This window comes from Metopolophium dirhodum, chromosome 1 (genome assembly GCF_019925205.1).
Source record: "Metopolophium dirhodum isolate CAU chromosome 1, ASM1992520v1, whole genome shotgun sequence".
Classification (NCBI taxonomy): domain Eukaryota; kingdom Metazoa; phylum Arthropoda; class Insecta; order Hemiptera; family Aphididae; genus Metopolophium; species Metopolophium dirhodum.
The window spans coordinates 87703913-87716325 of record NC_083560.1 but is presented as its reverse complement, the minus strand read 5'-3'; positions in this window follow the sequence as shown (position 1 = coordinate 87716325).

The window sequence follows — 12413 nt, the reverse complement described above, 5'->3', positions numbered from 1 at the left end:
AAAGTGATGTTTAATAAAATATAGATGTTTTTATTGTCAATTTGAAAATAGATTAAATTTATATATTTACACAAAAATATATTCATAGGCTAATAAGTATATAATATTGTCAACAAATGCTTTTAAAATAGATTTAGTGTGCTAGGTATTTGTCAGAAATTAAATTACAATCACCAAAAAGTGATCAATATAAAAGAAACACCTGTGTAGTACTTGAAAGCATCGATGCAGAATAATTGCATTCTCTATGTCTGTTGAACATAATAAATAAGCCATTAGTAATGTGCTTTTTAATGTAGTTTTTATTTTTAAGTTTTCTTTGCAGTATTTGCTTGATATTTTTTCAGCTTTAGTGAAATCATTTAAAAATAAAATATTAAATTAAAGTAGGTTATACATTTATAATACTTGTGATTTGTTATTGACAATAGTTAGCTTTTTAGACACTGTACATGGTATATAACCATTCTTAAAATGTTAAATTTAGTAATTGTTGTAGACAATTTGTATTTTATTCTCTTTTATGAGTTAAATCGATATTAGCTATACGTGACCATGGGATGCTTTTAACCTTATAAACTAACATAATATTTTAAGTTTAATAAGTCTTTGATAAATAAACTAGGTAGGTATTAACATTTCAAGTTTTGTAGCGAAGTTTATGCACATTTAACAAAAGAAAAACGAAGAGAATGGGATCAAAAGGGAAGAAAAGGAATTTTCGTTGAATACTCCGAAGAAACGAAAGGATATCGATTATGCTTTGACGGAAGAGATATTTCACTAAGCAGAGATGTAATATTCAAAGAGTCAACTAACCCATCAACAGCTACAGAAGTGGAAATCGTAAATGAAGCAGAAGAGGAAGAAATTAATTTAGTCAATACAGCTTGAAAACGTGGAAGACAAAAATGATGAAGAAGAAAAAAACTGGACGATGATAAACAGATGCCAGTAGTAGTAGAGGATCAACAACAGATGATACTCACAGACAGAGGAAAACTCAATAAACCTATTACGTATAGAGATGCACTTTTCTCAACATGCAATGACCCAGTTACATATTATAAAGAAGCTATGACAGGCAACAATGTAGACAATTGGAAGGCAGCAATGGACGACGAAGTGTTATCATTACAGAAAAATAAAACTTGGCAATCAATAGATTTACCAATAAATAATGGGCGGATATATAAAACTTAGTACAAAACAAATGAATAAGTAGATCGATTTAAAGCTAGGCTAGTTGTAAAAGGCTGTGCACAAGTTTTCGGAATAGACTACCAAGAAACATTTAGCCCTGTGGTTAAGTATGATACGATTCGTATGATATTGGCAGCAGCAGCAAAGAAACTAGTTCTCAAACAATTTGATATAAAGACAGCATTTCTTTATGGTGACCTTGATGTCAGAATTTGGTAGTCTGACTTAGTTTTAAAGTTATAGCTGATTCAAATATATAGTATGTTCATACATCCACTCGTTGCTCTTGCTCGGACAATTATAATCAAAAACATCCTTCGAGTTGTTATGTAAAAGTGTTAAAATTACCTTGGGTGGATCTCAGACCAAAAATAGCTAAAACTTCAAAACTAAGTCCGACTGTCAAATTTAGCCTACAGCATCATTTTCGGCATTCTTAACTAGTAACTACATATTTACATAGTTACGTAAAAAAAAATATACTGTACGCTTATTCAACAGTTTACAATAAAGTAAGGTTATATTCTAAGTTTAACAATAAACTCCTTACAGTTATTTTATATTTTTAAATGATATGTTATAATGATATATTTATTCATATAAAAACATTAACTATATTTTTAAACATAAACAACGACATTGGCACATAAACTGCAGTCTGGTTGATGTTTAGAGGTTGAGTAGATTGAGATGATGTAGGAATGATGTCAACATCCGATATGTGAGATCCACCAGGCACGACGACAGTAAGCTTGGAACAGTTGGCTAACGGTTTGGAATGACGGTGCATCGACGGAGACTTCGCACCGGTATTTTCCGCTACTTGACAATTCCAAAGTCCTCAGAACAACACTTTCTGCCGACTGCTATGTTCAAATGACAAATTTGCCGACCAAAATGAACCAGGTGTCTTAGAGGGAACATTCAAATGTATTTCTAACAACAAAAATAGTGTACTTTATCACCATAAAAATATGTCTCTGCTTATTTTGGTGTAGCCAAATGATATAATATAAGTTAGGTAATCTCAAATATTTTATTTTTAAATTACATTATATGCAATACATGATATATTAATATTGTGCGAGTCCTATTTTTATACCTACGTTCCGCTAGCAATATTTGATAACGATGTGCAGGGCGCCCAAACAAGTAAAAAAACTCAATACGGGAGAAAACCGAGATAGAACGCTAGAGGGCGCACTACGCTAGAAATAATTATTTACTTAAACCAGACCCGAGTACCGACTTTGAATGATATGTCTATGTACTTAGAAGTTCGACTAATTTTTCAAAACCATAATATAGCCGCTTAGGTACAACCCTTGCGATTATTAAAAACAGATCTCAAAACTTCAGGTACGTACAAGAGGACGGTGCCCCGCCCGTTCATCGCGCGACACCTGCACCACGGCCGGCCGGACTTAGAAATTTTTTTTAATATACCTACAATCGTTTTGCGTCGCTCTAAGTAGTATGGAAATCTCCGTATTGAACTGGATATAAAAAAAAAAGTCAAGTTTTTCTTAAACATTTTTTATTTTAAAATAAATTAAGTTAGATAAATTACTGTTGTGTAGTATTCCCGGCTTCTGGTTCATCTGCAAAATAAAGTACAATTAATTTCTGTTAACAAATTCAAAATTCTCAGATGATCTATTTACTATCTAAATAATTAAATTTAAATTTATCTGCAAACTCATCATGTAAGAGATTGTGTTAAAAAAATATAAATTATTTTATCTAGATAATAGATTTAATAATTGTATGTGTTCTACAGTATTGTGTATTTGAGTATTAAAATGTGTTTGAAACTTACATATTGGAGTCTTAAATGTTCTATTCCTTCCAACTCGTGTTGGTGGCCTTATTACCAGTGGCGCCCTTTGCCTATATAATAATAAGAATTATTTACTAAATGTAAATTTTATGAATCCAATACTACACAACACAGTAACCTAATCAATGACAGGTACACTAAGACGGTAAATATTTAAAATTCAATAACAATGACGACTAAGTAGTTAAGGAGTGTTCTGTGGATATACAACAACTTTTGTTTTTCATATACGAGCACCGAACATTTTTTACTGTCCATTTTTCAGAGGATAACAATTAACTTTTTTAAACATTTTGACATATCAACGAGTATTTTTTAAATTTATTTAAGATTGCCTATCTTACAAACGCTAACCTACCAAATACTATACATTATAAATAAGAATACTGGTTACTTATGGAATTTCCGGTGTACCGTTGCCCGGTGACACTATAGTAGCACTAAATAAACTAGTGGTTGTCTATTCAACCACCTTATTTTGATAAAGTGATGTTTAATAAAATATAGATGTTTTTATTGTCAATTTGAAAATAGATTAAATTTATATATTTACACAAAAATATATTCATAGGCTAATAAGTATATAATATTGTCAACAAATGCTTTTAAAATAGATTTAGTGTGCTAGGTATTTGTCAGAAATTAAATTACAATCACCAAAAAGTGATCAATATAAAAGAAACACCTGTGTAGTACTTGAAAGCATCGATGCAGAATAATTGCATTCTCTATGTCTGTTGAACATAATAAATAAGCCATTAGTAATGTGCTTTTTAATGTAGTTTTTATTTTTAAGTTTTCTTTGCAGTATTTGCTTGATATTTTTTCAGCTTTAGTGAAATCATTTAAAAATAAAATATTAAATTAAAGTAGGTTATACATTTATAATACTTGTGATTTGTTATTGACAATAGTTAGCTTTTTAGACACTGTACATGGTATATAACCATTCTTAAAATGTTAAATTTAGTAATTGTTGTAGACAATTTGTATTTTATTCTCTTTTATGAGTTAAATCGATATTAGCTATACGTGACCATGGGATGCTTTTAACCTTATAAACTAACATAATATTTTAAGTTTAATAAGTCTTTGATAAATAAACTAGGTAGGTATTAACATTTCAAGTTTTGTAGCGAAGTTTATGCACATTTAACAAAAGAAAAACGAAGAGAATGGGATCAAAAGGGAAGAAAAGGAATTTTCGTTGAATACTCCGAAGAAACGAAAGGATATCGATTATGCTTTGACGGAAGAGATATTTCACTAAGCAGAGATGTAATATTCAAAGAGTCAACTAACCCATCAACAGCTACAGAAGTGGAAATCGTAAATGAAGCAGAAGAGGAAGAAATTAATTTAGTCAATACAGCTTGAAAACGTGGAAGACAAAAATGATGAAGAAGAAAAAAACTGGACGATGATAAACAGATGCCAGTAGTAGTAGAGGATCAACAACAGATGATACTCACAGACAGAGGAAAACTCAATAAACCTATTACGTATAGAGATGCACTTTTCTCAACATGCAATGACCCAGTTACATATTATAAAGAAGCTATGACAGGCAACAATGTAGACAATTGGAAGGCAGCAATGGACGACGAAGTGTTATCATTACAGAAAAATAAAACTTGGCAATCAATAGATTTACCAATAAATAATGGGCGGATATATAAAACTTAGTACAAAACAAATGAATAAGTAGATCGATTTAAAGCTAGGCTAGTTGTAAAAGGCTGTGCACAAGTTTTCGGAATAGACTACCAAGAAACATTTAGCCCTGTGGTTAAGTATGATACGATTCGTATGATATTGGCAGCAGCAGCAAAGAAACTAGTTCTCAAACAATTTGATATAAAGACAGCATTTCTTTATGGTGACCTTGATGTCAGAATTTGGTAGTCTGACTTAGTTTTAAAGTTATAGCTGATTCAAATATATAGTATGTTCATACATCCACTCGTTGCTCTTGCTCGGACAATTATAATCAAAAACATCCTTCGAGTTGTTATGTAAAAGTGTTAAAATTACCTTGGGTGGATCTCAGACCAAAAATAGCTAAAACTTCAAAACTAAGTCCGACTGTCAAATTTAGCCTACAGCATCATTTTCGGCATTCTTAACTAGTAACTACATATTTACATAGTTACGTAAAAAAAAATATACTGTACGCTTATTCAACAGTTTACAATAAAGTAAGGTTATATTCTAAGTTTAACAATAAACTCCTTACAGTTATTTTATATTTTTAAATGATATGTTATAATGATATATTTATTCATATAAAAACATTAACTATATTTTTAAACATAAACAACGACATTGGCACATAAACTGCAGTCTGGTTGATGTTTAGAGGTTGAGTAGATTGAGATGATGTAGGAATGATGTCAACATCCGATATGTGAGATCCACCAGGCACGACGACAGTAAGCTTGGAACAGTTGGCTAACGGTTTGGAATGACGGTGCATCGACGGAGACTTCGCACCGGTATTTTCCGCTACTTGACAATTCCAAAGTCCTCAGAACAACACTTTCTGCCGACTGCTATGTTCAAATGACAAATTTGCCGACCAAAATGAACCAGGTGTCTTAGAGGGAACATTCAAATGTATTTCTAACAACAAAAATAGTGTACTTTATCACCATAAAAATATGTCTCTGCTTATTTTGGTGTAGCCAAATGATATAATATAAGTTAGGTAATCTCAAATATTTTATTTTTAAATTACATTATATGCAATACATGATATATTAATATTGTGCGAGTCCTATTTTTATACCTACGTTCCGCTAGCAATATTTGATAACGATGTGCAGGGCGCCCAAACAAGTAAAAAAACTCAATACGGGAGAAAACCGAGATAGAACGCTAGAGGGCGCACTACGCTAGAAATAATTATTTACTTAAACCAGACCCGAGTACCGACTTTGAATGATATGTCTATGTACTTAGAAGTTCGACTAATTTTTCAAAACCATAATATAGCCGCTTAGGTACAACCCTTGCGATTATTAAAAACAGATCTCAAAACTTCAGGTACGTACAAGAGGACGGTGCCCCGCCCGTTCATCGCGCGACACCTGCACCACGGCCGGCCGGACTTAGAAATTTTTTTTAATATACCTACAATCGTTTTGCGTCGCTCTAAGTAGTATGGAAATCTCCGTATTGAACTGGATATAAAAAAAAAAGTCAAGTTTTTCTTAAACATTTTTTATTTTAAAATAAATTAAGTTAGATAAATTACTGTTGTGTAGTATTCCCGGCTTCTGGTTCATCTGCAAAATAAAGTACAATTAATTTCTGTTAACAAATTCAAAATTCTCAGATGATCTATTTACTATCTAAATAATTAAATTTAAATTTATCTGCAAACTCATCATGTAAGAGATTGTGTTAAAAAAATATAAATTATTTTATCTAGATAATAGATTTAATAATTGTATGTGTTCTACAGTATTGTGTATTTGAGTATTAAAATGTGTTTGAAACTTACATATTGGAGTCTTAAATGTTCTATTCCTTCCAACTCGTGTTGGTGGCCTTATTACCAGTGGCGCCCTTTGCCTATATAATAATAAGAATTATTTACTAAATGTAAATTTTATGAATCCAATACTACACAACACAGTAACCTAATCAATGACAGGTACACTAAGACGGTAAATATTTAAAATTCAATAACAATGACGACTAAGTAGTTAAGGAGTGTTCTGTGGATATACAACAACTTTTGTTTTTCATATACGAGCACCGAACATTTTTTACTGTCCATTTTTCAGAGGATAACAATTAACTTTTTTAAACATTTTGACATATCAACGAGTATTTTTTAAATTTATTTAAGATTGCCTATCTTACAAACGCTAACCTACCAAATACTATACATTATAAATAAGAATACTGGTTACTTATGGAATTTCCGGTGTACCGTTGCCCGGTGACACTATAGTAGCACTAAATAAACTAGTGGTTGTCTATTCAACCACCTTATTTTGATAAAGTGATGTTTAATAAAATATAGATGTTTTTATTGTCAATTTGAAAATAGATTAAATTTATATATTTACACAAAAATATATTCATAGGCTAATAAGTATATAATATTGTCAACAAATGCTTTTAAAATAGATTTAGTGTGCTAGGTATTTGTCAGAAATTAAATTACAATCACCAAAAAGTGATCAATATAAAAGAAACACCTGTGTAGTACTTGAAAGCATCGATGCAGAATAATTGCATTCTCTATGTCTGTTGAACATAATAAATAAGCCATTAGTAATGTGCTTTTTAATGTAGTTTTTATTTTTAAGTTTTCTTTGCAGTATTTGCTTGATATTTTTTCAGCTTTAGTGAAATCATTTAAAAATAAAATATTAAATTAAAGTAGGTTATACATTTATAATACTTGTGATTTGTTATTGACAATAGTTAGCTTTTTAGACACTGTACATGGTATATAACCATTCTTAAAATGTTAAATTTAGTAATTGTTGTAGACAATTTGTATTTTATTCTCTTTTATGAGTTAAATCGATATTAGCTATACGTGACCATGGGATGCTTTTAACCTTATAAACTAACATAATATTTTAAGTTTAATAAGTCTTTGATAAATAAACTAGGTAGGTATTAACATTTCAAGTTTTGTAGCGAAGTTTATGCACATTTAACAAAAGAAAAACGAAGAGAATGGGATCAAAAGGGAAGAAAAGGAATTTTCGTTGAATACTCCGAAGAAACGAAAGGATATCGATTATGCTTTGACGGAAGAGATATTTCACTAAGCAGAGATGTAATATTCAAAGAGTCAACTAACCCATCAACAGCTACAGAAGTGGAAATCGTAAATGAAGCAGAAGAGGAAGAAATTAATTTAGTCAATACAGCTTGAAAACGTGGAAGACAAAAATGATGAAGAAGAAAAAAACTGGACGATGATAAACAGATGCCAGTAGTAGTAGAGGATCAACAACAGATGATACTCACAGACAGAGGAAAACTCAATAAACCTATTACGTATAGAGATGCACTTTTCTCAACATGCAATGACCCAGTTACATATTATAAAGAAGCTATGACAGGCAACAATGTAGACAATTGGAAGGCAGCAATGGACGACGAAGTGTTATCATTACAGAAAAATAAAACTTGGCAATCAATAGATTTACCAATAAATAATGGGCGGATATATAAAACTTAGTACAAAACAAATGAATAAGTAGATCGATTTAAAGCTAGGCTAGTTGTAAAAGGCTGTGCACAAGTTTTCGGAATAGACTACCAAGAAACATTTAGCCCTGTGGTTAAGTATGATACGATTCGTATGATATTGGCAGCAGCAGCAAAGAAACTAGTTCTCAAACAATTTGATATAAAGACAGCATTTCTTTATGGTGACCTTGATGTCAGAATTTGGTAGTCTGACTTAGTTTTAAAGTTATAGCTGATTCAAATATATAGTATGTTCATACATCCACTCGTTGCTCTTGCTCGGACAATTATAATCAAAAACATCCTTCGAGTTGCTATGTAAAAGTGTTAAAATTACCTTGGGTGGATCTCAGACCAAAAATAGCTAAAACTTCAAAACTAAGTCCGACTGTCAAATTTAGCCTACAGCATCATTTTCGGCATTCTTAACTAGTAACTACATATTTACATAGTTACGTAAAAAAAAATATACTGTACGCTTATTCAACAGTTTACAATAAAGTAAGGTTATATTCTAAGTTTAACAATAAACTCCTTACAGTTATTTTATATTTTTAAATGATATGTTATAATGATATATTTATTCATATAAAAACATTAACTATATTTTTAAACATAAACAACGACATTGGCACATAAACTGCAGTCTGGTTGATGTTTAGAGGTTGAGTAGATTGAGATGATGTAGGAATGATGTCAACATCCGATATGTGAGATCCACCAGGCACGACGACAGTAAGCTTGGAACAGTTGGCTAACGGTTTGGAATGACGGTGCATCGACGGAGACTTCGCACCGGTATTTTCCGCTACTTGACAATTCCAAAGTCCTCAGAACAACACTTTCTGCCGACTGCTATGTTCAAATGACAAATTTGCCGACCAAAATGAACCAGGTGTCTTAGAGGGAACATTCAAATGTATTTCTAACAACAAAAATAGTGTACTTTATCACCATAAAAATATGTCTCTGCTTATTTTGGTGTAGCCAAATGATATAATATAAGTTAGGTTTCTCAAATATTTTATTTTTAAATTACATTATATGCAATACATGATATATTAATATTGTGCGAGTCCTATTTTTATACCTACGTTCCGCTAGCAATATTTGATAACGATGTGCAGGGCGCCCAAACAAGTAAAAAAACTCAATACGGGAGAAAACCGAGATAGAACGCTAGAGGGCGCACTACGCTAGAAATAATTATTTACTTAAACCAGACCCGAGTACCGACTTTGAATGATATGTCTATGTACTTAGAAGTTCGACTAATTTTTCAAAACCATAATATAGCCGCTTAGGTACAACCCTTGCGATTATTAAAAACAGATCTCAAAACTTCAGGTACGTACAAGAGGACGGTGCCCCGCCCGTTCATCGCGCGACACCTGCACCACGGCCGGCCGGACTTAGAAATTTTTTTTAATATACCTACAATCGTTTTGCGTCGCTCTAAGTAGTATGGAAATCTCCGTATTGAACTGGATATAAAAAAAAAAGTCAAGTTTTTCTTAAACATTTTTTATTTTAAAATAAATTAAGTTAGATAAATTACTGTTGTGTAGTATTCCCGGCTTCTGGTTCATCTGCAAAATAAAGTACAATTAATTTCTGTTAACAAATTCAAAATTCTCAGATGATCTATTTACTATCTAAATAATTAAATTTAAATTTATCTGCAAACTCATCATGTAAGAGATTGTGTTAAAAAAATATAAATTATTTTATCTAGATAATAGATTTAATAATTGTATGTGTTCTACAGTATTGTGTATTTGAGTATTAAAATGTGTTTGAAACTTACATATTGGAGTCTTAAATGTTCTATTCCTTCCAACTCGTGTTGGTGGCCTTATTACCAGTGGCGCCCTTTGCCTATATAATAATAAGAATTATTTACTAAATGTAAATTTTATGAATCCAATACTACACAACACAGTAACCTAATCAATGACAGGTACACTAAGACGGTAAATATTTAAAATTCAATAACAATGACGACTAAGTAGTTAAGGAGTGTTCTGTGGATATACAACAACTTTTGTTTTTCATATACGAGCACCGAACATTTTTTACTGTCCATTTTTCAGAGGATAACAATTAACTTTTTTAAACATTTTGACATATCAACGAGTATTTTTTAAATTTATTTAAGATTGCCTATCTTACAAACGCTAACCTACCAAATACTATACATTATAAATAAGAATACTGGTTACTTATGGAATTTCCGGTGTACCGTTGCCCGGTGACACTATAGTAGCACTAAATAAACTAGTGGTTGTCTATTCAACCACCTTATTTTGATAAAGTGATGTTTAATAAAATATAGATGTTTTTATTGTCAATTTGAAAATAGATTAAATTTATATATTTACACAAAAATATATTCATAGGCTAATAAGTATATAATATTGTCAACAAATGCTTTTAAAATAGATTTAGTGTGCTAGGTATTTGTCAGAAATTAAATTACAATCACCAAAAAGTGATCAATATAAAAGAAACACCTGTGTAGTACTTGAAAGCATCGATGCAGAATAATTGCATTCTCTATGTCTGTTGAACATAATAAATAAGCCATTAGTAATGTGCTTTTTAATGTAGTTTTTATTTTTAAGTTTTCTTTGCAGTATTTGCTTGATATTTTTTCAGCTTTAGTGAAATCATTTAAAAATAAAATATTAAATTAAAGTAGGTTATACATTTATAATACTTGTGATTTGTTATTGACAATAGTTAGCTTTTTAGACACTGTACATGGTATATAACCATTCTTAAAATGTTAAATTTAGTAATTGTTGTAGACAATTTGTATTTTATTCTCTTTTATGAGTTAAATCGATATTAGCTATACGTGACCATGGGATGCTTTTAACCTTATAAACTAACATAATATTTTAAGTTTAATAAGTCTTTGATAAATAAACTAGGTAGGTATTAACATTTCAAGTTTTGTAGCGAAGTTTATGCACATTTAACAAAAGAAAAACGAAGAGAATGGGATCAAAAGGGAAGAAAAGGAATTTTCGTTGAATACTCCGAAGAAACGAAAGGATATCGATTATGCTTTGACGGAAGAGATATTTCACTAAGCAGAGATGTAATATTCAAAGAGTCAACTAACCCATCAACAGCTACAGAAGTGGAAATCGTAAATGAAGCAGAAGAGGAAGAAATTAATTTAGTCAATACAGCTTGAAAACGTGGAAGACAAAAATGATGAAGAAGAAAAAAACTGGACGATGATAAACAGATGCCAGTAGTAGTAGAGGATCAACAACAGATGATACTCACAGACAGAGGAAAACTCAATAAACCTATTACGTATAGAGATGCACTTTTCTCAACATGCAATGACCCAGTTACATATTATAAAGAAGCTATGACAGGCAACAATGTAGACAATTGGAAGGCAGCAATGGACGACGAAGTGTTATCATTACAGAAAAATAAAACTTGGCAATCAATAGATTTACCAATAAATAATGGGCGGATATATAAAACTTAGTACAAAACAAATGAATAAGTAGATCGATTTAAAGCTAGGCTAGTTGTAAAAGGCTGTGCACAAGTTTTCGGAATAGACTACCAAGAAACATTTAGCCCTGTGGTTAAGTATGATACGATTCGTATGATATTGGCAGCAGCAGCAAAGAAACTAGTTCTCAAACAATTTGATATAAAGACAGCATTTCTTTATGGTGACCTTGATGTCAGAATTTGGTAGTCTGACTTAGTTTTAAAGTTATAGCTGATTCAAATATATAGTATGTTCATACATCCACTCGTTGCTCTTGCTCGGACAATTATAATCAAAAACATCCTTCGAGTTGCTATGTAAAAGTGTTAAAATTACCTTGGGTGGATCTCAGACCAAAAATAGCTAAAACTTCAAAACTAAGTCCGACTGTCAAATTTAGCCTACAGCATCATTTTCGGCATTCTTAACTAGTAACTACATATTTACATAGTTACGTAAAAAAAAAATATACTGTACGCTTATTCAACAGTTTACAATAAAGTAAGGTTATATTCTAAGTTTAACAATAAACTCCTTACAGTTATTTTATATTTTTAAATGATATGTTATAATGATATATTTATTCATATAAAAACATTAACTATATTTTTAAACATAAAC